Source organism: Trifolium pratense, linkage group LG5 (genome assembly GCF_020283565.1).
Source record: "Trifolium pratense cultivar HEN17-A07 linkage group LG5, ARS_RC_1.1, whole genome shotgun sequence".
In the NCBI taxonomy this organism is placed as follows: domain Eukaryota; kingdom Viridiplantae; phylum Streptophyta; class Magnoliopsida; order Fabales; family Fabaceae; genus Trifolium; species Trifolium pratense.
This window is the reverse complement of record NC_060063.1, coordinates 50,570,232-50,595,066: the sequence shown is the minus strand read 5'-3', so window position 1 is coordinate 50,595,066 and position 24,835 is coordinate 50,570,232. Positions and strand designations below refer to the sequence as shown.

The 24,835-nt window shown below is 36.8% G+C and overlaps 1 long non-coding RNA gene, 46 other non-coding genes and 2 pseudogenes across 49 annotated transcripts; 48 read left to right on the top strand and 1 right to left on the bottom strand.

Annotated features, from left to right (window-relative positions):
* The first annotated feature begins 31 nt into the window (after positions 1-31).
* On the top strand, positions 32-150 carry LOC123887614. The gene has a single exon (XR_006801626.1). It is a non-coding gene; the product is annotated as a 5S ribosomal RNA (ribosomal RNA).
* A 171-nt stretch (positions 151-321) lies between these two features.
* Positions 322-440, top strand: LOC123887681. Its single transcript, XR_006801691.1, has one exon. It is a non-coding gene; the product is annotated as a 5S ribosomal RNA (ribosomal RNA).
* Positions 441-612: 172 nt separating this feature from the next.
* LOC123887914 lies at positions 613-731 on the top strand. Its single transcript, XR_006801902.1, has one exon. It is a non-coding gene; the product is annotated as a 5S ribosomal RNA (ribosomal RNA).
* Positions 732-902: 171 nt separating this feature from the next.
* On the top strand, positions 903-1,021 carry LOC123887680. Its single transcript, XR_006801690.1, has one exon. It is a non-coding gene; the product is annotated as a 5S ribosomal RNA (ribosomal RNA).
* Positions 1,022-1,193: 172 nt separating this feature from the next.
* Positions 1,194-1,312, top strand: LOC123887613. Its single transcript, XR_006801625.1, has one exon. It is a non-coding gene; the product is annotated as a 5S ribosomal RNA (ribosomal RNA).
* A 172-nt stretch (positions 1,313-1,484) lies between these two features.
* Positions 1,485-1,603, top strand: LOC123887659. The gene has a single exon (XR_006801669.1). It is a non-coding gene; the product is annotated as a 5S ribosomal RNA (ribosomal RNA).
* Positions 1,604-1,775: 172 nt separating this feature from the next.
* On the top strand, positions 1,776-1,894 carry LOC123887912. Its single transcript, XR_006801900.1, has one exon. It is a non-coding gene; the product is annotated as a 5S ribosomal RNA (ribosomal RNA).
* Positions 1,895-2,065: 171 nt separating this feature from the next.
* On the top strand, positions 2,066-2,184 carry LOC123887679. Its single transcript, XR_006801689.1, has one exon. It is a non-coding gene; the product is annotated as a 5S ribosomal RNA (ribosomal RNA).
* Positions 2,185-2,355: 171 nt separating this feature from the next.
* On the top strand, positions 2,356-2,474 carry LOC123887667. Its single transcript, XR_006801677.1, has one exon. It is a non-coding gene; the product is annotated as a 5S ribosomal RNA (ribosomal RNA).
* A 171-nt stretch (positions 2,475-2,645) lies between these two features.
* Positions 2,646-2,764, top strand: LOC123887612. Its single transcript, XR_006801624.1, has one exon. It is a non-coding gene; the product is annotated as a 5S ribosomal RNA (ribosomal RNA).
* Positions 2,765-2,935: 171 nt separating this feature from the next.
* LOC123887691 lies at positions 2,936-3,054 on the top strand. The gene has a single exon (XR_006801700.1). It is a non-coding gene; the product is annotated as a 5S ribosomal RNA (ribosomal RNA).
* A 172-nt stretch (positions 3,055-3,226) lies between these two features.
* LOC123887592 lies at positions 3,227-3,345 on the top strand. The gene has a single exon (XR_006801605.1). It is a non-coding gene; the product is annotated as a 5S ribosomal RNA (ribosomal RNA).
* A 172-nt stretch (positions 3,346-3,517) lies between these two features.
* On the top strand, positions 3,518-3,636 carry LOC123887911. Its single transcript, XR_006801899.1, has one exon. It is a non-coding gene; the product is annotated as a 5S ribosomal RNA (ribosomal RNA).
* A 171-nt stretch (positions 3,637-3,807) lies between these two features.
* LOC123887658 lies at positions 3,808-3,926 on the top strand. The gene has a single exon (XR_006801668.1). It is a non-coding gene; the product is annotated as a 5S ribosomal RNA (ribosomal RNA).
* Positions 3,927-4,098: 172 nt separating this feature from the next.
* On the top strand, positions 4,099-4,221 carry LOC123887699. Its single transcript, XR_006801707.1, has one exon. It is a non-coding gene; the product is annotated as a 5S ribosomal RNA (ribosomal RNA).
* Positions 4,222-4,392: 171 nt separating this feature from the next.
* Positions 4,393-4,511, top strand: LOC123887611. The gene has a single exon (XR_006801623.1). It is a non-coding gene; the product is annotated as a 5S ribosomal RNA (ribosomal RNA).
* A 171-nt stretch (positions 4,512-4,682) lies between these two features.
* Positions 4,683-4,801, top strand: LOC123887678. The gene has a single exon (XR_006801688.1). It is a non-coding gene; the product is annotated as a 5S ribosomal RNA (ribosomal RNA).
* Positions 4,802-4,973: 172 nt separating this feature from the next.
* On the top strand, positions 4,974-5,092 carry LOC123887910. Its single transcript, XR_006801898.1, has one exon. It is a non-coding gene; the product is annotated as a 5S ribosomal RNA (ribosomal RNA).
* A 171-nt stretch (positions 5,093-5,263) lies between these two features.
* Positions 5,264-5,382, top strand: LOC123887657. Its single transcript, XR_006801667.1, has one exon. It is a non-coding gene; the product is annotated as a 5S ribosomal RNA (ribosomal RNA).
* A 171-nt stretch (positions 5,383-5,553) lies between these two features.
* On the top strand, positions 5,554-5,686 carry LOC123887701 (annotated as a pseudogene).
* A 189-nt stretch (positions 5,687-5,875) lies between these two features.
* LOC123887610 lies at positions 5,876-5,994 on the top strand. The gene has a single exon (XR_006801622.1). It is a non-coding gene; the product is annotated as a 5S ribosomal RNA (ribosomal RNA).
* A 171-nt stretch (positions 5,995-6,165) lies between these two features.
* LOC123887676 lies at positions 6,166-6,284 on the top strand. Its single transcript, XR_006801686.1, has one exon. It is a non-coding gene; the product is annotated as a 5S ribosomal RNA (ribosomal RNA).
* A 172-nt stretch (positions 6,285-6,456) lies between these two features.
* On the top strand, positions 6,457-6,575 carry LOC123887909. The gene has a single exon (XR_006801897.1). It is a non-coding gene; the product is annotated as a 5S ribosomal RNA (ribosomal RNA).
* A 171-nt stretch (positions 6,576-6,746) lies between these two features.
* LOC123887656 lies at positions 6,747-6,865 on the top strand. Its single transcript, XR_006801666.1, has one exon. It is a non-coding gene; the product is annotated as a 5S ribosomal RNA (ribosomal RNA).
* Positions 6,866-7,037: 172 nt separating this feature from the next.
* On the top strand, positions 7,038-7,156 carry LOC123887665. Its single transcript, XR_006801675.1, has one exon. It is a non-coding gene; the product is annotated as a 5S ribosomal RNA (ribosomal RNA).
* Positions 7,157-7,327: 171 nt separating this feature from the next.
* LOC123887608 lies at positions 7,328-7,446 on the top strand. The gene has a single exon (XR_006801620.1). It is a non-coding gene; the product is annotated as a 5S ribosomal RNA (ribosomal RNA).
* A 171-nt stretch (positions 7,447-7,617) lies between these two features.
* LOC123887675 lies at positions 7,618-7,736 on the top strand. The gene has a single exon (XR_006801685.1). It is a non-coding gene; the product is annotated as a 5S ribosomal RNA (ribosomal RNA).
* Positions 7,737-7,908: 172 nt separating this feature from the next.
* On the top strand, positions 7,909-8,027 carry LOC123887908. The gene has a single exon (XR_006801896.1). It is a non-coding gene; the product is annotated as a 5S ribosomal RNA (ribosomal RNA).
* A 171-nt stretch (positions 8,028-8,198) lies between these two features.
* LOC123887674 lies at positions 8,199-8,317 on the top strand. The gene has a single exon (XR_006801684.1). It is a non-coding gene; the product is annotated as a 5S ribosomal RNA (ribosomal RNA).
* Positions 8,318-8,489: 172 nt separating this feature from the next.
* Positions 8,490-8,608, top strand: LOC123887907. Its single transcript, XR_006801895.1, has one exon. It is a non-coding gene; the product is annotated as a 5S ribosomal RNA (ribosomal RNA).
* A 171-nt stretch (positions 8,609-8,779) lies between these two features.
* Positions 8,780-8,898, top strand: LOC123887673. The gene has a single exon (XR_006801683.1). It is a non-coding gene; the product is annotated as a 5S ribosomal RNA (ribosomal RNA).
* Positions 8,899-9,125: 227 nt separating this feature from the next.
* On the top strand, positions 9,126-9,244 carry LOC123887594. The gene has a single exon (XR_006801607.1). It is a non-coding gene; the product is annotated as a 5S ribosomal RNA (ribosomal RNA).
* A 171-nt stretch (positions 9,245-9,415) lies between these two features.
* LOC123887607 lies at positions 9,416-9,534 on the top strand. Its single transcript, XR_006801619.1, has one exon. It is a non-coding gene; the product is annotated as a 5S ribosomal RNA (ribosomal RNA).
* Positions 9,535-9,706: 172 nt separating this feature from the next.
* Positions 9,707-9,825, top strand: LOC123887672. The gene has a single exon (XR_006801682.1). It is a non-coding gene; the product is annotated as a 5S ribosomal RNA (ribosomal RNA).
* Positions 9,826-9,996: 171 nt separating this feature from the next.
* On the top strand, positions 9,997-10,122 carry LOC123887698 (annotated as a pseudogene).
* Positions 10,123-10,293: 171 nt separating this feature from the next.
* Positions 10,294-10,412, top strand: LOC123887605. The gene has a single exon (XR_006801618.1). It is a non-coding gene; the product is annotated as a 5S ribosomal RNA (ribosomal RNA).
* Positions 10,413-10,583: 171 nt separating this feature from the next.
* On the top strand, positions 10,584-10,702 carry LOC123887687. The gene has a single exon (XR_006801696.1). It is a non-coding gene; the product is annotated as a 5S ribosomal RNA (ribosomal RNA).
* Positions 10,703-10,874: 172 nt separating this feature from the next.
* On the top strand, positions 10,875-10,993 carry LOC123887906. The gene has a single exon (XR_006801894.1). It is a non-coding gene; the product is annotated as a 5S ribosomal RNA (ribosomal RNA).
* A 171-nt stretch (positions 10,994-11,164) lies between these two features.
* Positions 11,165-11,283, top strand: LOC123887671. Its single transcript, XR_006801681.1, has one exon. It is a non-coding gene; the product is annotated as a 5S ribosomal RNA (ribosomal RNA).
* Positions 11,284-11,454: 171 nt separating this feature from the next.
* Positions 11,455-11,573, top strand: LOC123887689. The gene has a single exon (XR_006801698.1). It is a non-coding gene; the product is annotated as a 5S ribosomal RNA (ribosomal RNA).
* A 171-nt stretch (positions 11,574-11,744) lies between these two features.
* On the top strand, positions 11,745-11,863 carry LOC123887604. Its single transcript, XR_006801617.1, has one exon. It is a non-coding gene; the product is annotated as a 5S ribosomal RNA (ribosomal RNA).
* A 171-nt stretch (positions 11,864-12,034) lies between these two features.
* Positions 12,035-12,153, top strand: LOC123887686. The gene has a single exon (XR_006801695.1). It is a non-coding gene; the product is annotated as a 5S ribosomal RNA (ribosomal RNA).
* A 172-nt stretch (positions 12,154-12,325) lies between these two features.
* Positions 12,326-12,444, top strand: LOC123887572. Its single transcript, XR_006801587.1, has one exon. It is a non-coding gene; the product is annotated as a 5S ribosomal RNA (ribosomal RNA).
* A 171-nt stretch (positions 12,445-12,615) lies between these two features.
* LOC123887670 lies at positions 12,616-12,734 on the top strand. The gene has a single exon (XR_006801680.1). It is a non-coding gene; the product is annotated as a 5S ribosomal RNA (ribosomal RNA).
* Positions 12,735-12,906: 172 nt separating this feature from the next.
* On the top strand, positions 12,907-13,025 carry LOC123887664. The gene has a single exon (XR_006801674.1). It is a non-coding gene; the product is annotated as a 5S ribosomal RNA (ribosomal RNA).
* A 171-nt stretch (positions 13,026-13,196) lies between these two features.
* On the top strand, positions 13,197-13,315 carry LOC123887603. Its single transcript, XR_006801616.1, has one exon. It is a non-coding gene; the product is annotated as a 5S ribosomal RNA (ribosomal RNA).
* A 171-nt stretch (positions 13,316-13,486) lies between these two features.
* Positions 13,487-13,605, top strand: LOC123887669. The gene has a single exon (XR_006801679.1). It is a non-coding gene; the product is annotated as a 5S ribosomal RNA (ribosomal RNA).
* Positions 13,606-13,777: 172 nt separating this feature from the next.
* LOC123887905 lies at positions 13,778-13,896 on the top strand. The gene has a single exon (XR_006801893.1). It is a non-coding gene; the product is annotated as a 5S ribosomal RNA (ribosomal RNA).
* Positions 13,897-17,457: 3,561 nt separating this feature from the next.
* LOC123884113 lies at positions 17,458-19,976 on the bottom strand. 3 transcript variants are annotated; one of them, XR_006800700.1, is made up of 4 exons: positions 19,525-19,976; positions 19,074-19,406; positions 18,766-18,966; positions 17,458-17,830 (listed from the first exon to the last, which is right to left on the bottom strand). It is a non-coding gene; the product is annotated as an uncharacterized LOC123884113 (long non-coding RNA). The 3 variants fall into 3 exon arrangements; XR_006800701.1 differs by having other exon boundaries at positions 18,766-19,128; positions 19,240-19,406; positions 19,525-19,973; XR_006800699.1 differs by having other exon boundaries at positions 18,766-19,406.
* Positions 19,977-24,835: the final 4,859 nt, after the last annotated feature.

Here is a 24,835-nt window from a genome sequence, read left to right as displayed (position 1 = left end):
ACATATATACAATTAAACCGTATTATATATTAGGTGCGATCATACCATCACTAATGCACCGGATCCCATCAGAACTCCGCAGTTAAGCGTGCTTGGGCGAGAGTAGTACTAGGATTGGTGACCTCCTGGGAAGTCCTTGTGTTGCACCTCTTTTTTTGATTTTTTTTATTTCGTTTAGTTTTCACCGTGTAATAAATTTTATTGTTCAATTTTTGGCGAGATTAATGAAAAATATCGTGTTTTATTCTACTTTATCGGATTTCTCCAAAATTTGGCCTGAAAGATGGAAGACATATATACAATTAAACCGTATTATATATTAGGTGCGATCATACCATGACTAATGCACCGGATCCCATCAGAACTCCGCAGTTAAGCGTGCTTGGGCGAGAGTAGTACTAGGATGGGTGACCTCCTGGGAAGTCCTTGTGTTGAACCTCTTTTTTCGATTTTTTGTTATTTCGTTTAGTTTTCACCGTGTTAAAAATTTTATCGTTCAATTTTTGGCGAGATTAATGAAAAATATCGTGTTTTATTCTAGTTTCTCGGATTTCTCCAAAATTCGGCCTGAAAGATGGAAGACATATATACAATTAAACCGTATTATATATCAGGTGCGATCATACCAGCACTAATGCACCGGATCCCATCAGAACTCCGCAGTTAAGCGTGCTTGGGCGAGAGTAGTACTAGGATGGGTGACCTCCTGGGAAGTCCTTGTGTTGCACCTCTTTTTTCGATTTTTTTTATTTCGTTTAGTTTTTACCGTGTAATAAATTTTATTGTTCAATTTTTGGCGAGATTAATGAAAAATATCGTGTTTTATTCTACTTTATCGGATTTCTCCAAAATTTGGCCTGAAAGATGGAAGACATATATACAATTAAACCGTATTATATATTAGGTGCGATCATACCATGACTAATGCACCGGATCCCATCAGAACTCCGCAGTTAAGCGTGCTTGGGCGAGAGTAGTACTAGGATGGGTGACCTCCTGGGAAGTCCTTGTGTTGAACCTCTTTTTTCGATTTTTTTTTATTTCGTTTAGTTTTCACCGTGTTAAAAATTTTATCGTTCAATTTTTGGCGAGATTAATGAAAAATATCGTGTTTTATTCTAGTTTCTCGGATTTCTCCAAAATTCGGCCTGAAAGATGGAAGACATATATACAATTAAACCGTATTATATATTAGGTGCGATCATACCATCACTAATGCACCGGATCCCATCAGAACTCCGCAGTTAAGCGTGCTTGGGCGAGAGTAGTACTAGGATTGGTGACCTCCTGGGAAGTCCTTGTGTTGCACCTCTTTTATTGATTTTTTTTATTTCGTTTAGTTTTTCACCGTGTAATAAATTTTATTGTTCAATTTTTGGCGAGATTAATGAAAAATATCGTGTTTTATTCTACTTTATCGGATTTCTCCAAAATTTGGCCTGAAAGATGGAAGACATATATACAATTAAACCGTATTATATATTAGGTGCGATCATACCATCACTAATGCACCGGATCCCATCAGAACTCCGCAGTTAAGCGTGCTTGGGCGAGAGTAGTACTAGGATGGGTGACCTCCTGGGAAGTCCTTGTGTTGAACCTCTTTTTTCGATTTTTTGTTATTTCGTTTAGTTTTCACCGTGTTAAAAATTTTATCGTTCAATTTTTGGCGAGATTAATGAAAAATATCGTGTTTTATTCTAGTTTCTCGGATTTCTCCAAAATTCGGCCTGAAAGATGGAAGACATATATACAATTAAACCGTATTATATATCAGGTGCGATCATACCAGCACTAATGCACCGGATCCCATCAGAACTCCGCAGTTAAGCGTGCTTGGGCGAGAGTAGTACTAGGATGGGTGACCTCCTGGGAAGTCCTTGTGTTGCACCTCTTTTTTCGATTTTTTTTATTTCGTTTAGTTTTTACCGTGTAATAAATTTTATTGTTCAATTTTTGGCGAGATTAATGAAAAATATCGTGTTTTATTCTACTTTATCGGATTTCTCCAAAATTTGGCCTGAAAGATGGAAGACATATATACAATTAAACCGTATTATATATTAGGTGCGATCATACCATGACTAATGCACCGGATCCCATCAGAACTCCGCAGTTAAGCGTGCTTGGGCGAGAGTAGTACTAGGATGGGTGACCTCCTGGGAAGTCCTTGTGTTGAACCTCTTTTTTCGATTTTTTTTATTTCGTTTAGTTTTCACCGTGTTAAAAATTTTATCGTTCAATTTTTGGCGAGATTAATGAAAAATATCGTGTTTTATTCTAGTTTCTCGGATTTCTCCAAAATTCGGCCTGAAAGATGGAAGACATATATACAATTAAACCGTATTATATATCAGGTGCGATCATACCATCACTAATGCACCGGATCCCATCAGAACTTCGCAGTTAAGCGTGCTTGGGCGAGAGTAGTACTAGGATTGGTGACCTCCTGGGAAGTCCTTGTGTTGCACCTCTTTTATTGATTTTTTTTATTTCGTTTATTTTTCACCGTGTAATAAATTTTATTGTTCAATTTTTGGCGAGATTAATGAAAAATAACCTGTTTTATTCTACTTTATCGGATTTCTCCAAAATTTGGCCTGAAAGATGGAAGACATATATACAATTAAACCGTATTATATATTAGGTGCGATCATACCATCACTAATGCACCGGATCCCATCAGAACTCCGCAGTTAAGCGTGCTTGGGCGAGAGTAGTACTAGGATTGGTGACCTCCTGGGAAGTCCTTGTGTTGCACCTCTTTTTTTGATTTTTTTTATTTCGTTTAGTTTTCACCGTGTAATAAATTTTATTGTTCAATTTTTGGCGAGATTAATGAAAAATATCGTGTTTTATTCTACTTTATCGGATTTCTCCAAAATTTGGCCTGAAAGATGGAAGACATATATACAATTAAACCGTATTATATATTAGGTGCGATCATACCATCACTAATGCACCGGATCCCATCAGAACTCCGCAGTTAAGCGTGCTTGGGCGAGAGTAGTACTAGGATGTGTGACCTCCTGGGAAGTCCTTGTGTTGAACCTCTTTTTTCGATTTTTTTTTATTTCGTTTAGTTTTCACCGTGTTAAAAATTTTATCGTTCAATTTTTGGCGAGATTAATGAAAAATATCGTGTTTTATTCTAGTTTCTCGGATTTCTCCAAAATTCGGCCTGAAAGATGGAAGACATATATACAATTAAACCGTATTATATATCAGGTGCGATCATACCAGCACTAATGCACCGGATCCCATCAGAACTCCGCAGTTAAGCGTGCTTGGGCGAGAGTAGTACTAGGATGGGTGACCTCCTGGGAAGTCCTTGTGTTGAACCTCTTTTTTCGATTTTTTGTTATTTCGTTTAGTTTTCACCGTGTTAAAAATTTTATCGTTCAATTTTTGGCGAGATTAATGAAAAATATCGTGTTTTATTCTAGTTTCTCGGATTTCTCCAAAATTCGGCCTGAAAGATGGAAGACATATATACAATTAAACCGTATTATATATCAGGTGCGATCATACCAGCACTAATGCACCGGATCCCATCAGAACTCCGCAGTTAAGCGTGCTTGGGCGAGAGTAGTACTAGGATGGGTGACCTCCTGGGAAGTCCTTGTGTTGCACCTCTTTTTTCGATTTTTTTTATTTCGTTTAGTTTTTACCGTGTAATAAATTTTATTGTTCAATTTTTGGCGAGATTAATGAAAAATATCGTGTTTTATTCTACTTTATCGGATTTCTCCAAAATTTGGCCTGAAAGATGGAAGACATATATACAATTAAACCGTATTATATATTAGGTGCGATCATACCATCACTAATGCACCGGATCCCATCAGAACTCCGCAGTTAAGCGTGCTTGGGCGAGAGTAGTACTAGGATGGGTGACCTCCTGGGAAGTCCTTGTGTTGAACCTCTTTTTTCGATTTTTTTTTATTTCGTTTAGTTTTCACCGTGTTAAAAATTTTATCGTTCAATTTTTGGCGAGATTAATGAAAAATATCGTGTTTTATTCTAGTTTCTCGGATTTCTCCAAAATTCGGCCTGAAAGATGGAAGACATATATACAATTAAACCGTATTATATATTAGGTGCGATCATACCATCACTAATGCACCGGATCCCATCAGAACTTCGCAGTTAAGCGTGCTTGGGCGAGAGTTAATGTACTAGGATTGGGTGACCTCCTGGGAAGTCCTTGTGTTGCACCTCTTTTATTGATTTTTTTTATTTCGTTTATTTTTCACCGTGTAATAAATTTTATTGTTCAATTTTTGGCGAGATTAATGAAAAATAACCTGTTTTATTCTACTTTATCGGATTTCTCCAAAATTTGGCCTGAAAGATGGAAGACATATATACAATTAAACCGTATTATATATTAGGTGCGATCATACCATCACTAATGCACCGGATCCCATCAGAACTCCGCAGTTAAGCGTGCTTGGGCGAGAGTAGTACTAGGATTGGTGACCTCCTGGGAAGTCCTTGTGTTGCACCTCTTTTTTTGATTTTTTTGATTTCGTTTAGTTTTCACCGTGTAATAAATTTTATTGTTCAATTTTTGGCGAGATTAATGAAAAATATCGTGTTTTATTCTACTTTATCGGATTTCTCCAAAATTTGGCCTGAAAGATGGAAGACATATATACAATTAAACCGTATTATATATTAGGTGCGATCATACCATGACTAATGCACCGGATCCCATCAGAACTCCGCAGTTAAGCGTGCTTGGGCGAGAGTAGTACTAGGATGGGTGACCTCCTGGGAAGTCCTTGTGTTGAACCTCTTTTTTCGATTTTTTGTTATTTCGTTTAGTTTTCACCGTGTTAAAAATTTTATCGTTCAATTTTTGGCGAGATTAATGAAAAATATCGTGTTTTATTCTAGTTTCTCGGATTTCTCCAAAATTCGGCCTGAAAGATGGAAGACATATATACAATTAAACCGTATTATATATCAGGTGCGATCATACCAGCACTAATGCACCGGATCCCATCAGAACTCCGCAGTTAAGCGTGCTTGGGCGAGAGTAGTACTAGGATGGGTGACCTCCTGGGAAGTCCTTGTGTTGCACCTCTTTTTTCGATTTTTTTTATTTCGTTTAGTTTTTACCGTGTAATAAATTTTATTGTTCAATTTTTGGCGAGATTAATGAAAAATATCGTGTTTTATTCTACTTTATCGGATTTCTCCAAAATTTGGCCTGAAAGATGGAAGACATATATACAATTAAACCGTATTATATATTAGGTGCGATCATACCATCACTAATGCACCGGATCCCATCAGAACTCCGCAGTTAAGCGTGCTTGGGCGAGAGTAGTACTAGGATGGGTGACCTCCTGGGAAGTCCTTGTGTTGAACCTCTTTTTTCGATTTTTTTTATTTCGTTTAGTTTTCACCGTGTTAAAAATTTTATCGTTCAATTTTTGGCGAGATTAATGAAAAATATCGTGTTTTATTCTAGTTTCTCGGATTTCTCCAAAATTCGGCCTGAAAGATGGAAGACATATATACAATTAAACCGTATTATATATCAGGTGCGATCATACCAGCACTAATGCACCGGATCCCATCAGAACTCCGCAGTTAAGCGTGCTTGGGCGAGAGTTTTTTTTATTTCGTACTAGGATTAATGGTGACCTCCTGGGAAGTCCTTGTGTTGCACCTCTTTTTAAGCGTTTGGGCGATTTTTTTTATTTCGTTTATTTCGTTTTTTTTCACCGTGTAATAAATTTTATTGTTCAATTTTTGGCGAGATTAATGAAAAATAACCTGTTTTATTCTACTTTATCGGATTTCTCCAAAATTTGGCCTGAAAGATGGAAGACATATATACAATTAAACCGTATTATATATTAGGTGCGATCATACCATCACTAATGCACCGGATCCCATCAGAACTCCGCAGTTAAGCGTGCTTGGGCGAGAGTAGTACTAGGATTGGTGACCTCCTGGGAAGTCCTTGTGTTGCACCTCTTTTTTTGATTTTTTTGATTTCGTTTAGTTTTCACCGTGTAATAAATTTTATTGTTCAATTTTTGGCGAGATTAATGAAAAATATCGTGTTTTATTCTACTTTATCGGATTTCTCCAAAATTTGGCCTGAAAGATGGAAGACATATATACAATTAAACCGTATTATATATTAGGTGCGATCATACCATGACTAATGCACCGGATCCCATCAGAACTCCGCAGTTAAGCGTGCTTGGGCGAGAGTAGTACTAGGATGGGTGACCTCCTGGGAAGTCCTTGTGTTGAACCTCTTTTTTCGATTTTTTGTTATTTCGTTTAGTTTTCACCGTGTTAAAAATTTTATCGTTCAATTTTTGGCGAGATTAATGAAAAATATCGTGTTTTATTCTAGTTTCTCGGATTTCTCCAAAATTCGGCCTGAAAGATGGAAGACATATATACAATTAAACCGTATTATATATCAGGTGCGATCATACCAGCACTAATGCACCGGATCCCATCAGAACTCCGCAGTTAAGCGTGCTTGGGCGAGAGTAGTACTAGGATGGGTGACCTCCTGGGAAGTCCTTGTGTTGCACCTCTTTTTTCGATTTTTTTTATTTCGTTTAGTTTTTACCGTGTAATAAATTTTATTGTTCAATTTTTGGCGAGATTAATGAAAAATATCGTGTTTTATTCTACTTTATCGGATTTCTCCAAAATTTGGCCTGAAAGATGGAAGACATATATACAATTAAACCGTATTATATATTAGGTGCGATCATACCATCACTAATGCACCGGATCCCATCAGAACTCCGCAGTTAAGCGTGCTTGGGCGAGAGTAGTACTAGGATGGGTGACCTCCTGGGAAGTCCTTGTGTTGAACCTCTTTTTTCGATTTTTTTTTATTTCGTTTAGTTTTCACCGTGTTAAAAATTTTATCGTTCAATTTTTGGCGAGATTAATGAAAAATATCGTGTTTTATTCTAGTTTCTCGGATTTCTCCAAAATTCGGCCTGAAAGATGGAAGACATATATACAATTAAACCGTATTATATATCAGGTGCGATCATACCATCACTAATGCACCGGATCCCATCAGAACTTCGCAGTTAAGCGTGCTTGGGCGAGAGTAGTACTAGGATTGGTGACCTCCTGGGAAGTCCTTGTGTTGCACCTCTTTTATTGATTTTTTTTATTTCGTTTATTTTTCACCGTGTAATAAATTTTATTGTTCAATTTTTGGCGAGATTAATGAAAAATAACCTGTTTTATTCTACTTTATCGGATTTCTCCAAAATTTGGCCTGAAAGATGGAAGACATATATACAATTAAACCGTATTATATATTAGGTGCGATCATACCATCACTAATGCACCGGATCCCATCAGAACTCCGCAGTTAAGCGTGCTTGGGCGAGAGTAGTACTAGGATTGGTGACCTCCTGGGAAGTCCTTGTGTTGCACCTCTTTTTTTGATTTTTTTGATTTCGTTTAGTTTTCACCGTGTAATAAATTTTATTGTTCAATTTTTGGCGAGATTAATGAAAAATATCGTGTTTTATTCTACTTTATCGGATTTCTCCAAAATTTGGCCTGAAAGATGGAAGACATATATACAATTAAACCGTATTATATATTAGGTGCGATCATACCATGACTAATGCACCGGATCCCATCAGAACTCCGCAGTTAAGCGTGCTTGGGCGAGAGTAGTACTAGGATGGGTGACCTCCTGGGAAGTCCTTGTGTTGAACCTCTTTTTTCGATTTTTTGTTATTTCGTTTAGTTTTCACCGTGTTAAAAATTTTATCGTTCAATTTTTGGCGAGATTAATGAAAAATATCGTGTTTTATTCTAGTTTCTCGGATTTCTCCAAAATTCGGCCTGAAAGATGGAAGACATATATACAATTAAACCGTATTATATATCAGGTGCGATCATACCAGCACTAATGCACCGGATCCCATCAGAACTCCGCAGTTAAGCGTGCTTGGGCGAGAGTAGTACTAGGATGGGTGACCTCCTGGGAAGTCCTTGTGTTGCACCTCTTTTTTCGATTTTTTTTATTTCGTTTAGTTTTTACCGTGTAATAAATTTTATTGTTCAATTTTTGGCGAGATTAATGAAAAATATCGTGTTTTATTCTACTTTATCGGATTTCTCCAAAATTTGGCCTGAAAGATGGAAGACATATATACAATTAAACCGTATTATATATTAGGTGCGATCATACCATGACTAATGCACCGGATCCCATCAGAACTCCGCAGTTAAGCGTGCTTGGGCGAGAGTAGTACTAGGATGGGTGACCTCCTGGGAAGTCCTTGTGTTGAACCTCTTTTTTCGATTTTTTGTTATTTCGTTTAGTTTTCACCGTGTTAAAAATTTTATCGTTCAATTTTTGGCGAGATTAATGAAAAATATCGTGTTTTATTCTAGTTTCTCGGATTTCTCCAAAATTCGGCCTGAAAGATGGAAGACATATATACAATTAAACCGTATTATATATCAGGTGCGATCATACCAGCACTAATGCACCGGATCCCATCAGAACTCCGCAGTTAAGCGTGCTTGGGCGAGAGTAGTACTAGGATGGGTGACCTCCTGGGAAGTCCTTGTGTTGCACCTCTTTTTTCGATTTTTTTTATTTCGTTTAGTTTTTACCGTGTAATAAATTTTATTGTTCAATTTTTGGCGAGATTAATGAAAAATATCGTGTTTTATTCTACTTTATCGGATTTCTCCAAAATTTGGCCTGAAAGATGGAAGACATATATACAATTAAACCGTATTATATATTAGGTGCGATCATACCATGACTAATGCACCGGATCCCATCAGAACTCCGCAGTTAAGCGTGCTTGGGCGAGAGTAGTACTAGGATGGGTGACCTCCTGGGAAGTCCTTGTGTTGAACCTCTTTTTTCGATTTTTTTTATTTCGTTTAGTTTTCACCGTGTTAAAAATTTTATCGTTCAATTTTTGGCGAGATTAATGAAAAATATCGTGTTTTATTCTAGTTTCTCGGATTTCTCCGTATTAAATTCGGCCTGAAAGATGGAAGACATATATACAATTAAACCGTATTATATATTAGGTGGCCTGAAAGATGGAAGACATATATACAATTAAACCGTATTATATATCAGGTGCGATCATACCAGCACTAATGCACCGGATCCCATCAGAACTTCGCAGTTAAGCGTGCTTGGGCGAGAGTAGTACTAGGATTGGTGACCTCCTGGGAAGTCCTTGTGTTGCACCTCTTTTATTGATTTTTTTTATTTCGTTTATTTTTCACCGTGTAATAAATTTTATTGTTCAATTTTTGGCGAGATTAATGAAAAATAACCTGTTTTATTCTACTTTATCGGATTTCTCCAAAATTTGGCCTGAAAGATGGAAGACATATATACAATTAAACCGTATTATATATTAGGTGCGATCATACCATCACTAATGCACCGGATCCCATCAGAACTCCGCAGTTAAGCGTGCTTGGGCGAGAGTAGTACTAGGATTGGTGACCTCCTGGGAAGTCCTTGTGTTGCACCTCTTTTTTTGATTTTTTTTGATTTCGTTTAGTTTTCACCGTGTAATAAATTTTATTGTTCAATTTTTGGCGAGATTAATGAAAAATATCGTGTTTTATTCTACTTTATCGGATTTCTCCAAAATTTGGCCTGAAAGATGGAAGACATATATACAATTAAACCGTATTATATATTAGGTGCGATCATACCATGACTAATGCACCGGATCCCATCAGAACTCCGCAGTTAAGCGTGCTTGGGCGAGAGTAGTACTAGGATGGGTGACCTCCTGGGAAGTCCTTGTGTTGAACCTCTTTTTTCGATTTTTTTTATTTCGTTTAGTTTTCACCGTGTTAAAAATTTTATCGTTCAATTTTTGGCGAGATTAATGAAAAATATCGTGTTTTATTCTAGTTTCTCGGATTTCTCCAAAATTCGGCCTGAAAGATGGAAGACATATATACAATTAAACCGTATTATATATTAGGTGCGATCATACCATCACTAATGCACCGGATCCCATCAGAACTTCGCAGTTAAGCAGTTCGCGTGCTTGGGCGAGAGTAGTACTAGGATTGGTGACCTCCTGGGAAGTCCTTGTGTTGCACCTCTTTTATTGATTTTTTTTATTTCGTTTATTTTTCACCGTGTAATAAATTTTATTGTTCAATTTTTGGCGAGATTAATGAAAAATAACCTGTTTTATTCTACTTTATCGGATTTCTCCAAAATTTGGCCTGAAAGATGGAAGACATATATACAATTAAACCGTATTATATATTAGGTGCGATCATACCATCACTAATGCACCGGATCCCATCAGAACTCCGCAGTTAAGCGTGCTTGGGCGAGAGTAGTACTAGGATTGGTGACCTCCTGGGAAGTCCTTGTGTTGCACCTCTTTTTTTGATTTTTTTGATTTCGTTTAGTTTTCACCGTGTAATAAATTTTATTGTTCAATTTTTGGCGAGATTAATGAAAAATATCGTGTTTTATTCTACTTTATCGGATTTCTCCAAAATTTGGCCTGAAAGATGGAAGACATATATACAATTAAACCGTATTATATATTAGGTGCGATCATACCATGACTAATGCACCGGATCCCATCAGAACTCCGCAGTTAAACGTGCTTGGGCGAGAGTAGTACTAGGATGGGTGACCTCCTGGGAAGTCCTTGTGTTGAACCTCTTTTTTCGATTTTTTGTTATTTCGTTTAGTTTTCACCGTGTTAAAAATTTTATCGTTCAATTTTTGGCGAGATTAATGAAAAATATCGTGTTTTATTCTAGTTTCTCGGATTTCTCCAAAATTCGGCCTGAAAGATGGAAGACATATATACAATTAAACCGTATTATATATCAGGTGCGATCATACCAGCACTAATGCACCGGATCCCATCAGAACTCCGCAGTTAAGCGTGCTTGGGCGAGAGTAGTACTAGGATGGGTGACCTCCTGGGAAGTCCTTGTGTTGCACCTCTTTTTTCGATTTTTTTTATTTCGTTTAGTTTTTACCGTGTAATAAATTTTATTGTTCAATTTTTGGCGAGATTAATGAAAAATATCGTGTTTTATTCTACTTTATCGGATTTCTCCAAAATTTGGCCTGAAAGATGGAAGACATATATACAATTAAACCGTATTATATATTAGGTGCGATCATACCATGACTAATGCACCGGATCCCATCAGAACTCCGCAGTTAAGCGTGCTTGGGCGAGAGTAGTACTAGGATGGGTGACCTCCTGGGAAGTCCTTGTGTTGAACCTCTTTTTTCGATTTTTTTTATTTCGTTTAGTTTTCACCGTGTTAAAAATTTTATCGTTCAATTTTTGGCGAGATTAATGAAAAATATCGTGTTTTATTCTAGTTTCTCGGATTTCTCCAAAATTCGGCCTGAAAGATGGAAGACATATATACAATTAAACCGTATTATATATTAGGTGCGATCATACCATCACTAATGCACCGGATCCCATCAGAACTTCGCAGTTAAGCGTGCTTGGGCGAGAGTTGTACTAGGATTGGTGACCTCCTGGGAAGTCCTTGTGTTGCACCTCTTTTATTGATTTTTTTTATTTCGTTTATTTTTCACCGTGTAATAAATTTTATTGTTCAATTTTTGGCGAGATTAATGAAAAATAACCTGTTTTATTCTACTTTATCGGATTTCTCCAAAATTTGGCCTGAAAGATGGAAGACATATATACAATTAAACCGTATTATATATTAGGTGCGATCATACCATCACTAATGCACCGGATCCCATCAGAACTCCGCAGTTAAGCGTGCTTGGGCGAGAGTAGTACTAGGATTGGTGACCTCCTGGGAAGTCCTTGTGTTGCACCTCTTTTTTTGATTTTTTTGATTTCGTTTAGTTTTCACCGTGTAATAAATTTTATTGTTCAATTTTTGGCGAGATTAATGAAAAATATCGTGTTTTATTCTACTTTATCGGATTTCTCCAAAATTTGGCCTGAAAGATGGAAGACATATATACAATTAAACCGTATTATATATTAGGTGCGATCATACCATGACTAATGCACCGGATCCCATCAGAACTCCGCAGTTAAACGTGCTTGGGCGAGAGTAGTACTAGGATGGGTGACCTCCTGGGAAGTCCTTGTGTTGAACCTCTTTTTTCGATTTTTTGTTATTTCGTTTAGTTTTCACCGTGTTAAAAATTTTATCGTTCAATTTTTGGCGAGATTAATGAAAAATATCGTGTTTTATTCTAGTTTCTCGGATTTCTCCAAAATTCGGCCTGAAAGATGGAAGACATATATACAATTAAACCGTATTATATATCAGGTGCGATCATACCAGCACTAATGCACCGGATCCCATCAGAACTCCGCAGTTAAGCGTGCTTGGGCGAGAGTAGTACTAGGATGGGTGACCTCCAGGGAAGTCCTTGTGTTGCACCTCTTTTTTCGATTTTTTTTATTTCGTTTAGTTTTTACCGTGTAATAAATTTTATTGTTCAATTTTTGGCGAGATTAATGAAAAATATCGTGTTTTATTCTACTTTATCGGATTTCTCCAAAATTTGGCCTGAAAGATGGAAGACATATGTACAATTAAACCGTATTATATATTAGGTGCGATCATACCATGACTAATGCACCGGATCCCATCAGAACTCCGCAGTTAAGCGTGCTTGGGCGAGAGTAGTACTAGGATGGGTGACCTCCTGGGAAGTCCTTGTGTTGAACCTCTTTTTTCGATTTTTTTTTATTTCGTTTAGTTTTCACCGTGTTAAAAATTTTATCGTTCAATTTTTGGCGAGATTAATGAAAAATATCGTGTTTTATTCTAGTTTCTCGGATTTCTCCAAAATTCGGCCTGAAAGATGGAAGACATATATACAATTAAACCGTATTATATATTAGGTGCGATCATACCATCACTAATGCACCGGATCCCATCAGAACTTCGCAGTTAAGCGTGCTTGGGCGAGAGTAGTACTAGGATTGGTGACCTCCTGGGAAGTCCTTGTGTTGCACCTCTTTTATTGATTTTTTTTATTTCGTTTATTTTTCACCGTGTAATAAATTTTATTGTTCAATTTTTGGCGAGATTAATGAAAAATAACCTGTTTTATTCTACTTTATCGGATTTCTCCAAAATTTGGCTTGAAAGATGGAAGACATATATACAATTAAACCGTATTATATATTAGGTGCGATCATACCATCACTAATGCACCGGATCCCATCAGAACTCCGCAGTTAAGCGTGCTTGGGCGAGAGTAGTACTAGGATTGGTGACCTCCTGGGAAGTCCTTGTGTTGCACCTCTTTTTTTGATTTTTTTGATTTCGTTTAGTTTTCACCGTGTAATAAATTTTATTGTTCAATTTTTGGCGAGATTAATGAAAAATATCGTGTTTTATTCTACTTTATCGGATTTCTCCAAAATTTGGCCTGAAAGATGGAAGACATATATACAATTAAACCGTATTATATATTAGGTGCGATCATACCATGACTAATGCACCGGATCCCATCAGAACTCCGCAGTTAAGCGTGCTTGGGCGAGAGTAGTACTAGGATGGGTGACCTCCTGGGAAGTCCTTGTGTTGAACCTCTTTTTTCGATTTTTTGTTATTTCGTTTAGTTTTCACCGTGTTAAAAATTTTATCGTTCAATTTTTGGCGAGATTAATGAAAAATATCGTGTTTTATTCTAGTTTCTCGGATTTCTCCAAAATTCGGCCTGAAAGATGGAAGACATATATACAATTAAACCGTATTATATATCAGGTGCGATCATACCAGCACTAATGCACCGGATCCCATCAGAACTCCGCAGTTAAGCGTGCTTGGGCGAGAGTAGTACTAGGATGGGTGACCTCCTGGGAAGTCCTTGTGTTGCACCTCTTTTTTCGATTTTTTTTATTTCGTTTAGTTTTTACCGTGTAATAAATTTTATTGTTCAATTTTTGGCGAGATTAATGAAAAATATCGTGTTTTATTCTACTTTATCGGATTTCTCCAAAATTTGGCCTGAAAGATGGAAGAGGGAAGTTTAACTCTATTACTTACCCTTCCTGTAAGATGCTTTCAGATTGGTGATTTGCTCCAGGATTTGTACATGCAATTGGATGAATTGGTGTTTTCTAGAGAATAAGGGTTTTTCTAACAATGAAGATGGAGGAGGAGGTTGAAGGATAAATTCATTCTTTTGAGTTAAAAGGGTACACTGAAGCTTATGGAGTAACATGCAGCTCTTGATTCATAAGAATTTTGAAGAAGTAAAATTTGAGCTCTCATGGAGGTAGAGAGAGAAGGAGCGCCAGGTCAGGAAGAGAAAGGAAGAAGTCTGACTTTTGAGTCTCTTTCACTATTAATAGTCATATTTATAAGGACCACATGTGCACTTAATTACAAGGATACCATTTCCAAGTTTCTCATATTTACAAACCTTCCATATCTCACTTAATCCATATATTGCATCACCTCATTTTATGCAATAAACCCATTTAATCTTACTACTTTATTGAGTCATGGCTTGGGTTGTTACAAGCTATCCCCCTTAAAAGAATTTCGTCCGCGAAATTCAAGGACTTCGTCATTCATCACCAAGTAAATTGTCTATATCCCCGTTCAGACTCTAAACTTCGCCGCTTAGCAAATTATAATTTGTCGTCCAAGGTCACTAATCGTCAGTCTCTACTGTGTTTAGTAGTTGCTTATGTTACTTTTTGAAATCCTACTTGTCCATTTTATGACATTGAACACATAATCTCTGCGTATAATACAACTTCTAGATTCACGTCCATCTTATATCAACTCTTTATGTTATTTTCCTCGACTCAACACTCATAACACAACATTGCCTTTTTCTTTACTCTTCATTTTATCATCGGAGCGTATTTAATCTTACTAGTTCACCGTGTAAAACTTCTCAGTTGAACCGTTTTCCTTTCACAATCTTTGCTCTCAAGGGAATTGCATTACTAACAATCTTAGGTGCAAACATGAATATATGCGTAACTTACTCGTCATACGTTCTTTAGTCATCTTACAATCATCCATATCTAAACCTTTGGAATAGAACTTTCCTCTCCCAAAGAGATGTTGGCCTAAAGCCAAACTACTGACTACATTCTCAATCAATACTTGCTGCGCACTCTGATTTCAACTACGGACTGTCATCTTCTGACTGCGTCATTACAACCTTGGTCTATAATTCCCGAACACTGTCACACGTCGTCTCATCTTATTCGGTGTCACTTCTTCTGTTATTACTCCTCGTACCGTAAGCATCACAAGGCAATGCTTGCATCACTTCATGGCGTCAGGCGCACCACTACATTCATAATATTGTACCACAATCTTACATGTTTGCGATACATCGACTCTTACCATTACACTTGATTGTGATAACTAAGTTGTTCCAACTTAGCTCTTTACTTCGATCAGTGTTATTCTTTGCAAGTTAGTTTCTGTTTGAAATTACTACTTCACCGACCCCAGCTACAATCCATCTTCTTTTAGTATTACTTCCTTTAATGCCCCCGACAATTACTTTATTACTCAACAACTTCATGAAGTCGATATCCGGCTTGGTTGGGGTATACACTAAAACATGGGACACTGACTGCTATTATGAGGTTATCTTAAGGGTACGAGCTTTGAATATTCATACCGACTAATACAAAATTTCCTTGTCCCATAGCTTATGATTTTGCTCATCCTATCGACATCTCTTAATACTATACCTTCTGATCCTAGTCCTTAACTCCGTTAAGGTAAGGTTTGGGTTTGACAAAATTGTCTGATGCGGTCTTGCAGTAGAGAATTGGCTGAAACAAACTGATTGCTAAAGGAAAGGTCAAATACAATTGTCTTGGTTTATCGACGTTGATGCTACTACTAATTAAGTCGCATAACTCTGGGTTGCTTGATGATGCTAATTAATTGGTCACAAAGATATTCAGTGGTTAAAAAAATACTGATGTTTATTGGCTAACATTGGTTGAACTTGGTTAGAGCGAGTGGAATTGAATGGTTCGCACTATTAGTACTAATCTTGATACTACTTATATCTCTTGATGGTTTTGGATTTTATCTGAAATGAGTTGATAAAATTTTACAAAGGACGGTGGACTGAATTGGTTGAATTAACGTTTCCAACGTTCGAAGTATCTTAACGATGTTGCTTAACAGGTTAACAGGACAAGGGAGAACTTAAACTGAGATTACTCATGGCCCTGAATAATTAATTAGACTTCTGTGGTTCTGAACCAGTCACAAGTAATGAAACTAGAAGATTGGAAAATTTCTTGGTGGGGAACATAGTGTTAATACTCTGAAGGTCAACATGACATACTGACTAGAGTTACTCTACGTTAGACCACTTAAGAATGTTAACTTACAGATCAACTAGAATAGCTAATAATCCTTAAAGGAATATAACTCACTACTCTTAACAAGCAATTCAAACGTACCTAGGTCCGAACTAATTTACGGATGACAAATCTGAAGACATTTCGTAGAGTTACATAAGAATAACACTTCTAAATTTAAATCTGATTCACTGATATTGAGGGATTAGGAAGATTCGTAACTTAATTGAATTCTTACACTAGATGTAGGTGATAGGTCTCAAAGCACTTAAATATTATCCCTCTATCAAAGTTAGATAGGCTTGGGGAACGTAATGTTCACAACTTACTAAGGCTTGCTGATTACCAATCAGCGTCACTTAATTCAATGAATTTAGTTAAATGAGGGTCTTGAATAGGTATTTGAAGACCCGGTCTCTATGGTTTCAAATTCATACTTCATAATTTTTGTCTACCGGCAATTCTCTTGAATTAGGAAAACTTGATTATCATTGGGTCTTACTTGGGTCGACATGCTTCTTGATAACTAGGTTCACAGGATTGAGTGGTTACTCTTAGATTCAGAAGATTTATTTGACACCTAAATGCCAGTTTAGTGTTGCTTGCGTACTGTTCACTTCATCTAAACTGTGCTCTGTTCACATAATTTCATCCTCTATATTAATGCACTCATCGGACCTACTGTAATTTTCCAGTCCTCGTACTTCCATACTCAGTCTCCGTTCTACTCCGGTCAAAACTTACTTTTATACTGGATTTTCCATTCCCAAAATTTTCCACATTCTTATACAACCGTCAGTTTAGCGCATTTGGTTCGTGCATCTCTTGACATGCCTCTTACTACTGGTATTACGCCACATACTTTTCCTAATTATGCGCGCCACTTGTTGGCGTTACTCAACTTACTCTTGTGGCGCCGACTTCTGCAGTTACAATATCCGCTTCTAACGGTCTTCGTTCATACTTCCATCTGAATTTGCACATCTACTTCGTTCTTACTACTCGACCTCCTTGGTCCACTTCGGTTCTCAACCGTAATACCCTGCCTACCATACACGATACTGAGTTGATCAGGCTCAGCACACGATGATTTCAGCGTAAACAGTTCAGACTCCAAAGGGTCCGTACTACTTTTATTGAACTTTAATGATCCGCGGCAAGGTCCGATACTGAATCGACCTGCTCTGATACCAATTATAACACCCCATGTCAATTTATCTAGAATATCGACAAAAGTGAACATAACTGAATCGGGAAACATTAATCATCATTACATAAAGATCAAATACATGAATAGGATTACAATAATCCACTAAATGAATACATGATTGAGCTAACTATTGAACTTAAATAAACTGAATCTTATATAATAATAAGATTAACATGATGTCAGCTCCATAACGTAATCCGCGTATCTGAATCTTCATGCTAGCAAACCAAGATATCTCGATCAACCTGCTTATCTGAAATCAAATAAGTGGGGGATGAGAACAGTCACTTCGTCTCAGTGGATTCCTACTACCCAGTTACTATCGGTGTTTACACCGGGGCAACTAATGAACTAATATAGTTCTCTAATCCTGATAGTCAGTCCATAACATAATTTTATAACGTAATTCATAAAATGACATAATATCATAAAGGTGTATCACAAATTATTATCTTATTCGTTTTATTCATAACAAAGACACTCTGAGGTGAGCCGGTCTCAGAGGCCTGACATATCCGTCTGCGATAATAATATACATCGGCACGGCTGAAGCTCACAATCATAACATAATTGGATTCTACTGAATCCCATAACGTGGTACAAAAGTAACCACCATGATTGACTGACTTTCCTAACTTAACTTGATAATCCTGATCGTTATCCTGCCCATGAATTCCCTTCCAAGGTATTTCTAAACTGTCCTGATTCCTGATACGTAATTTCCTAAAGTGTGTTAGACGCTATAAACATAGTATATCAGTATATTGTCTATGGAAAAGTTCCAGAATGAATAAGGGTTTAAAACGAGTGGCTAAGCTTGAAAAGTAGTAAGTATGCAGTGTACTATCCTGCTATGCTCGCCTAGCGAAGTTAATTCTCGCTTAGCGAATACACCAGTTCTATACTCTGTTTTGCATTTTCTATATAAATTCATTAAATTGCCACCTACAAACCATATTCATCCAGTCATAGTCATTAACCAATATCCATCATTTATAGTAGAGGTGGACTTGGGGATTTAATCCACCTCACACACATTGTAGTCCTAAAATCCTTAATGTTATCATGCATCATAATTTTGGGGAATATCTTAACTTACTTTCTAAACTAATGTTGTCATACATATTCTTTATTTGGGGAAACTATGGTACTAAACTAACTAGAGTTTAAGGCTCTAAGGGAACCCACCTGAGTTGACGCTTGAAGGATACCACCGACATCTCCGGAGCTCGCCGAAATGCAGAATTTCCAGCCAAAGTACTTTAAACCCGCATCCTAATTTTTCTGCATAATCTCCATATCAGACCTTTAACTTCAAACTGGTATACAGACCTCAATATTCATCGAAATTCTACGAAATTGGCATCTAGACGACGGGAATTTCGTCAGCTTTCCATACATGTAAACACCATTCGAAACGGAGTTACGGTTTGAAAGGTATCACCCAATTACTGAGAGTATGTCCATACGAAAATTATGCAGAATATTTTCCTTACCTTCACAACTTCCACTTTTCCTTCAAAGCCAAGCTCCAAACATTTAATCAAGTCTCTTACCCCAAACATATCACATACAATTACCAAAGGTGTGATTAGTAGAATTTCTAACACTAAAGGAATGGAACATTTCTAAAGACAAGGATAAGAGCTTGAGTTTTCTTACCATTGACCAAGAGTGGGGTTGACAGTGAGAGAATCAACAACATGCAGCAGCAAGACTGCTCTGCAACAACAACCACAACGCAGCTTCTGCTGCCACCAACTTCAAGTCCTTTAATCTTTGATTTCTCACCTTCTACTCAAACACCCATGACCTTTTCTTCACAAATTCTTACATGAAAGTACCAAAATGGAACTAATTAAATCCTATAAATCCTCTTTAACACCAAATGGAATGAACTTGTTAGAACAAGGAATTTGAAGAGGGAAGTTTAACTCTATTACTTACCCTTCCTGTAAGATGCTTTCAGATTGGTGATTTGCTCCAGGATTTGTACATGCAATTGGATGAATTGGTGTTTTCTAGAGAATAAGGGTTTTTCTAACAATGAAGATGGAGGAGGAGGTTGAAGGATAAATTCATTCTTTTGAGTTAAAAGGGTACACTGAAGCTTATGGAGTAACATGCAGCTCTTGATTCATAAGAATTTTGAAGAAGTAAAATTTGAGCTCTCATGGAGGTAGAGAGAGAAGGAGCGCCAGGTCAGGAAGAGAAAGGAAGAGGTCTGACTTTTGAGTCTCTTTCACTATTAATAGTCATATTTATAAGGACCACATGTGCACTTAATTACAAGGATACCATTTCCAAGTTTCTCATATTTACTAACCTTCCATATCTCACTTAATCCATATATTGCATCACCTCATTTTATGCAATAAACCCATTTAATCTTACTACTTTATTGAGTCACGGCTTGGGTTGTTACAATGCCAGCTTTTATGTTGAACGGTATATCTAAAATGAGTTGTCTTTGCAGGAAACCCAGATTGACACACCTGTGAAAAAGTTCGGTACAGAGACTGATAGCAAATTAAGGAGATCATACATTGAATGTCAACATGTGTGTGCTTAAAATTTTATATCTAATATTCCAGGGTTCTTTATGCCACCATGGTCAAATTTCTTTTACAATTGTCAATTAGGACCTTTAATTCTCTTTGTATGAATCCCCTTTAATTCTCTTTTTGACAAAATATGATTTGGTTTTCATCCTCCTTATGCACTTTTGAAATCCTTGTTCGTTTGTCCTGCAGCAACAATTACAAGCACTACTTGAAGACAGGGAAATATACAGTACATAATGGTACATTTAGTAATCGTGCAATGTTCACTAAGAGCTTCATTTAGGCAGAATGTGGAATCTATCAAACCACGTCATATTGCATTCCAAGGTAATTATGTTTGAATATGCTATTGGTTTATTAAAAACATAACTAAACAGAATGGAACTGATTATATCATTAAAAAATATTTGTACTCTGGGATTGGATATCCATCCATTGGACACCCCTAGTCAAGACTGACAGTATAGCTTAGTATGTATGGTAGTCAAGCATTACTGCTTTCCTGCATATTTTATAGAATGTTGCATAAATTTTTTTATAGAACTGAATTGTGCTTTAGATGCTACCTAATGTCAAATATGAATTGCATATTTGAAATTTGAGGGTATCTATCTTTGTGTGTGTATATGTTTGTGTATTGCATGTTTTTTCTGTATCTTTTCTGCTGTGATATTTTTGCATGTGCTATAATTGTTAGAGTAGTAAAAAAACTGTTGGGTAGTCAGTTATAGTTCTACTGGGAAGCGCTAACTGAGAATTATTATAAATTCTAGAATCTCAGAAGATTCAATGACCTTTCACAGTGCAGCACATATATTAACCTAATTTTTTTTTTCTTCGTGGAAATCATTTTCTATTATATCCTTCCTGTGGTGTTCACCGGAAGCCATTGAGGTTGTTAGTTTGTTCGTATTATGGTTTCTGTGGTGTAAATGTCGTTATAATTCGGGGGGATGTTGATGAGTGCCATCTTATTTGTGGCATTTTAGATTACAAATGTGACGCTGTTACATATTTAGGTGAAGCTGCTATTGCTGAGTTTTCTCAATTAAATTTTATATCATAGTTACATAGCGTTTAGAAAGCATAATTTCTTTGTCATTGCTTTTTTTGTTTTTTTTTAAAAATATTTTGTTACACCAAACCTTATCATTGCTAACAGGAATCTCCGAGTTGCTTTCATTCATGTTGATGAAAGTACAACTGATGAAAGCACCCGACGGGTGTTAGAGGAAAGGTAGTATAGATTCTAATAGGTGACATTTCCCAATGTCAATAATTTTTAGTTTTGAAAACATTGGACCATGACTCTTGTTATTACCACCGTCATCTATTTCTTCATTTCGATTATGGTTTCCAGTCCCTCACAGTTATATATTTCCAATGTCTCTAGTAGCACTAGGCATCGAGAAGTTGACACTTCAAATAGGGAAACTAACATCTGGCAATGTCAACTATGATGGTAAGATTGCAGAGGTTTAGCTTACCTTTAAACAAGCTTTGCAAATGGTCACAATCATTGATTGATAGATTTTCTAAATTGTTCAAAGATTCAAAGGAAAGGGGTCCACTGAATAGTTCTTCCAAATTTTTCAATCCTTTCAATTCTAGTACAACCAACTTGGACAAGACATTTGGTTCTTGAGAACCAATGGTGTCAACAAGGCACTGTAGTTGTGAAATCCTACCCAAATGAAGTTCAACAAGATCATTCAAAGCTTGTCAAAAAGATCAGGTGAGAAAAAGCTTTGACTAATGCCATTTTTGACTCACTATTATATAGCATTTACAGTTTTTATCCTTAAATGTTGTGTTCTACCTTGACGGATTCTTTATGTTTTTCTTGCACAAAGGAAATATATTCTATCAAAGTTCCTGGGGATCCAAAGGTTGGTGAAGGAAAGACAGAGAACCAAAACCATGCGATAATAATATTCACACGTGGTGATGCGCTTCAAACTATTGATATGAATCAGGTCAGGGACATTGTTTCGTGATGATTTGCTCGTTCTGTATATTCAACTTTTATGCATGATGTTTTCGTACATTTTTTATATCAAAATGGTTATTGCAGTATTCTATAGTTTAGTTATGATAATCGTAGTTAGCTAACAGTTAATTGTTAACTCGATAATAATAGTCGGTAGTTAGTTAACTAGCATACCTCTTAAATATTACTAATTTGAAATTGTAATAAATTGAATCGATAATCAAATTATATTTTCATTTCGATTCACAAATTATGTTTCTCTTTGAAGGGAAAGTAGCAGGTGGTAATGGATGGCAAGTGCTTAGCTGATCATCATGTGCACTAGCTTAGCTGCAAGCTAGATATAAACAACTGCTCTTCTAATCAGCTTGATCCAATGCAAGGTGGATTTTTTGTTCTGAATTTTTTCCTTCATAGTTGTCAAATCCTAAGTCCTAACTGTATGCATATCCCTTAAGCTATTGTTTCCTACACAGTATTATCTTGTTGAAGTTGTCTTTAGTTAATGTGTGTCCGGTCATATTCTTCTTTAATGGTTCGGTTACTTTTTATTTCATTTTATTTGGTGCATCCTTTCTTTTAAATATTCCACTTGGTGCGATATGTACATACAGATAATGACTTGTCTATCACTCATCTTAAAGGCATGAAGTTCATTGATGTGGTTTCTTGTGTTTGGTGTAACCTCCCTAAATACTTAGAAAACAATAATGTGACATGTATCTCCTGTTGTTGACAACCTGCTGAAGACCAGATGTTTAGTAAAACTATGACGATTTTGAAGATTTGAATTTTCTTAATAGATAATTATTATGTGTTTGGCCTATTTTTTATGCAAAAAATAACCCTTTTTATTGTTGTATAATCATTACCTCTGTTTTATTTTATTTTTCAATTTTTAAAGATTGATATGCTCACATTAGTTGTCTAATCTTTAAACTTTCTTTCTGAAGGGAAATAATGGTAACTTTTGGGATTTTATGACTTCCAAATTCACAAGTCCCGTGATGAATCAAGGTGTGCTAATTAGACTCGGATGATCTTCTGCCGCTACTACCTTGTAACACCCCGTTTTTCAAAGCATAAAAAGGGGTATTATTTATTTATTTTTTTTAAAATCAACACGCTTAAATAAAATGGCGCGCGTGAACGCCCGCAGCTATCCCGGCAATTCGTCATTCAATAGAAAATAAATATAACATCAACACATTATATTACAGGGCTTCCTCGAAGCAAAGTGTGTACCTGAATAATTTACATACAGCGGATACATTAAGTTCATCAACCAAAAGACACGAGTTATGAACCGAATATATCACAAGGCCAAAAGGCACTAAACATGTCTGAGTATAAATGTATAAGACATACAGTCATCCAAAATGCAAACTAGGCCCTAAGCCTAACCAAAAATGTAGCCTAACAAGCGCTACTCTCTACACTCCGGGATAGTCCACGAAGTCCTCGCCATCCACACGACCCACAGTCTCGCTAGGCTCTCCGTCATCTAAGGTGGGGGATAACCCGTTCATTTATCACATACAAAGCAAGGGTCACCATCTGGAAACAGGAAATACAAATACCAAATACCAAATAGAAAGCGGCTAAACACTTATCATTTTCCTCAACACACGCATAATAAATAAAGTGCGCACATAGCCTAATGCAAACCTCTAATGAATGAGTGTGGCACCCCGTCACAGGATCGCCACGGTAACACCCCGTCACAGGATCGTTACATGCATGAATTATTTCCGGAAATATTCTCTCATAAAGGAGAGTCGTAGGTCTCTAGCAACACCCTGTCACAGGATCGTTGCCTCTACTATCATCAACACAATCTCAAGGATTAGAGTGGACACCCCGTCACAGGATCGTCACACTCCGTGACACCCCGTCACAGGATCGTCACGTATTGGGACTCAATAAAGATCCCGAAGGATTAAGGTGGACACCCCGTCACAGGATCGTCACACCCCGCGGCCCACTCGCGCGGCCACGTACTATGAGTGCATGAGCATACGATACCCCTATCTATGCCATTTCAACACATTACATATATTCCAAACCAAATTATATGTAAGACCAAAAGCAACATGTATTCATTACGAACTCAACTCGAGAATACATTCACAATCATGCCAAGCACAACAAGCAAAACAACCAAGCACAACAACAAGCAACCAAGCACAACAAGAAAGCATACCCTAATGCTATCGACGGAATTTAAATACGGAAATAAAAACGGTGCCCTTACCTCGGCAATGCTTCCAACCAAAAACCACAACGTTTCACACTATCTACCGTTTCACGTTTCCTAAAAATAACGAGCGGACAATGAATAAGTTTCTCCCAAATTATCTTATCGAAACTAAACCTATCCACAAAGGTCTAGAGGTGTCTAAGGCACTTCCTAACACTCTCGGATATTATTTCCGAGTCCTCCCCATAGTGATTAAAAATTCTCGAAGTTAAATACACTATTTTTCACAAAACAAACACATTTTCGTTTTCAAAGCATACCATTGCTCTCTATGGTTTTAAACTTCAAAGGACACTTTCACACACTACCAAAACACTTGAAAACAACCTAAAAATTTTACGAAAATATCTCGACAAAATAATCGAGTTTTTCTTGCGTCGCAAGTTTCAAGTTTTTCTTTCCAAATACAATCCTATAATCAAACTTTGACCCACCTATGATCAT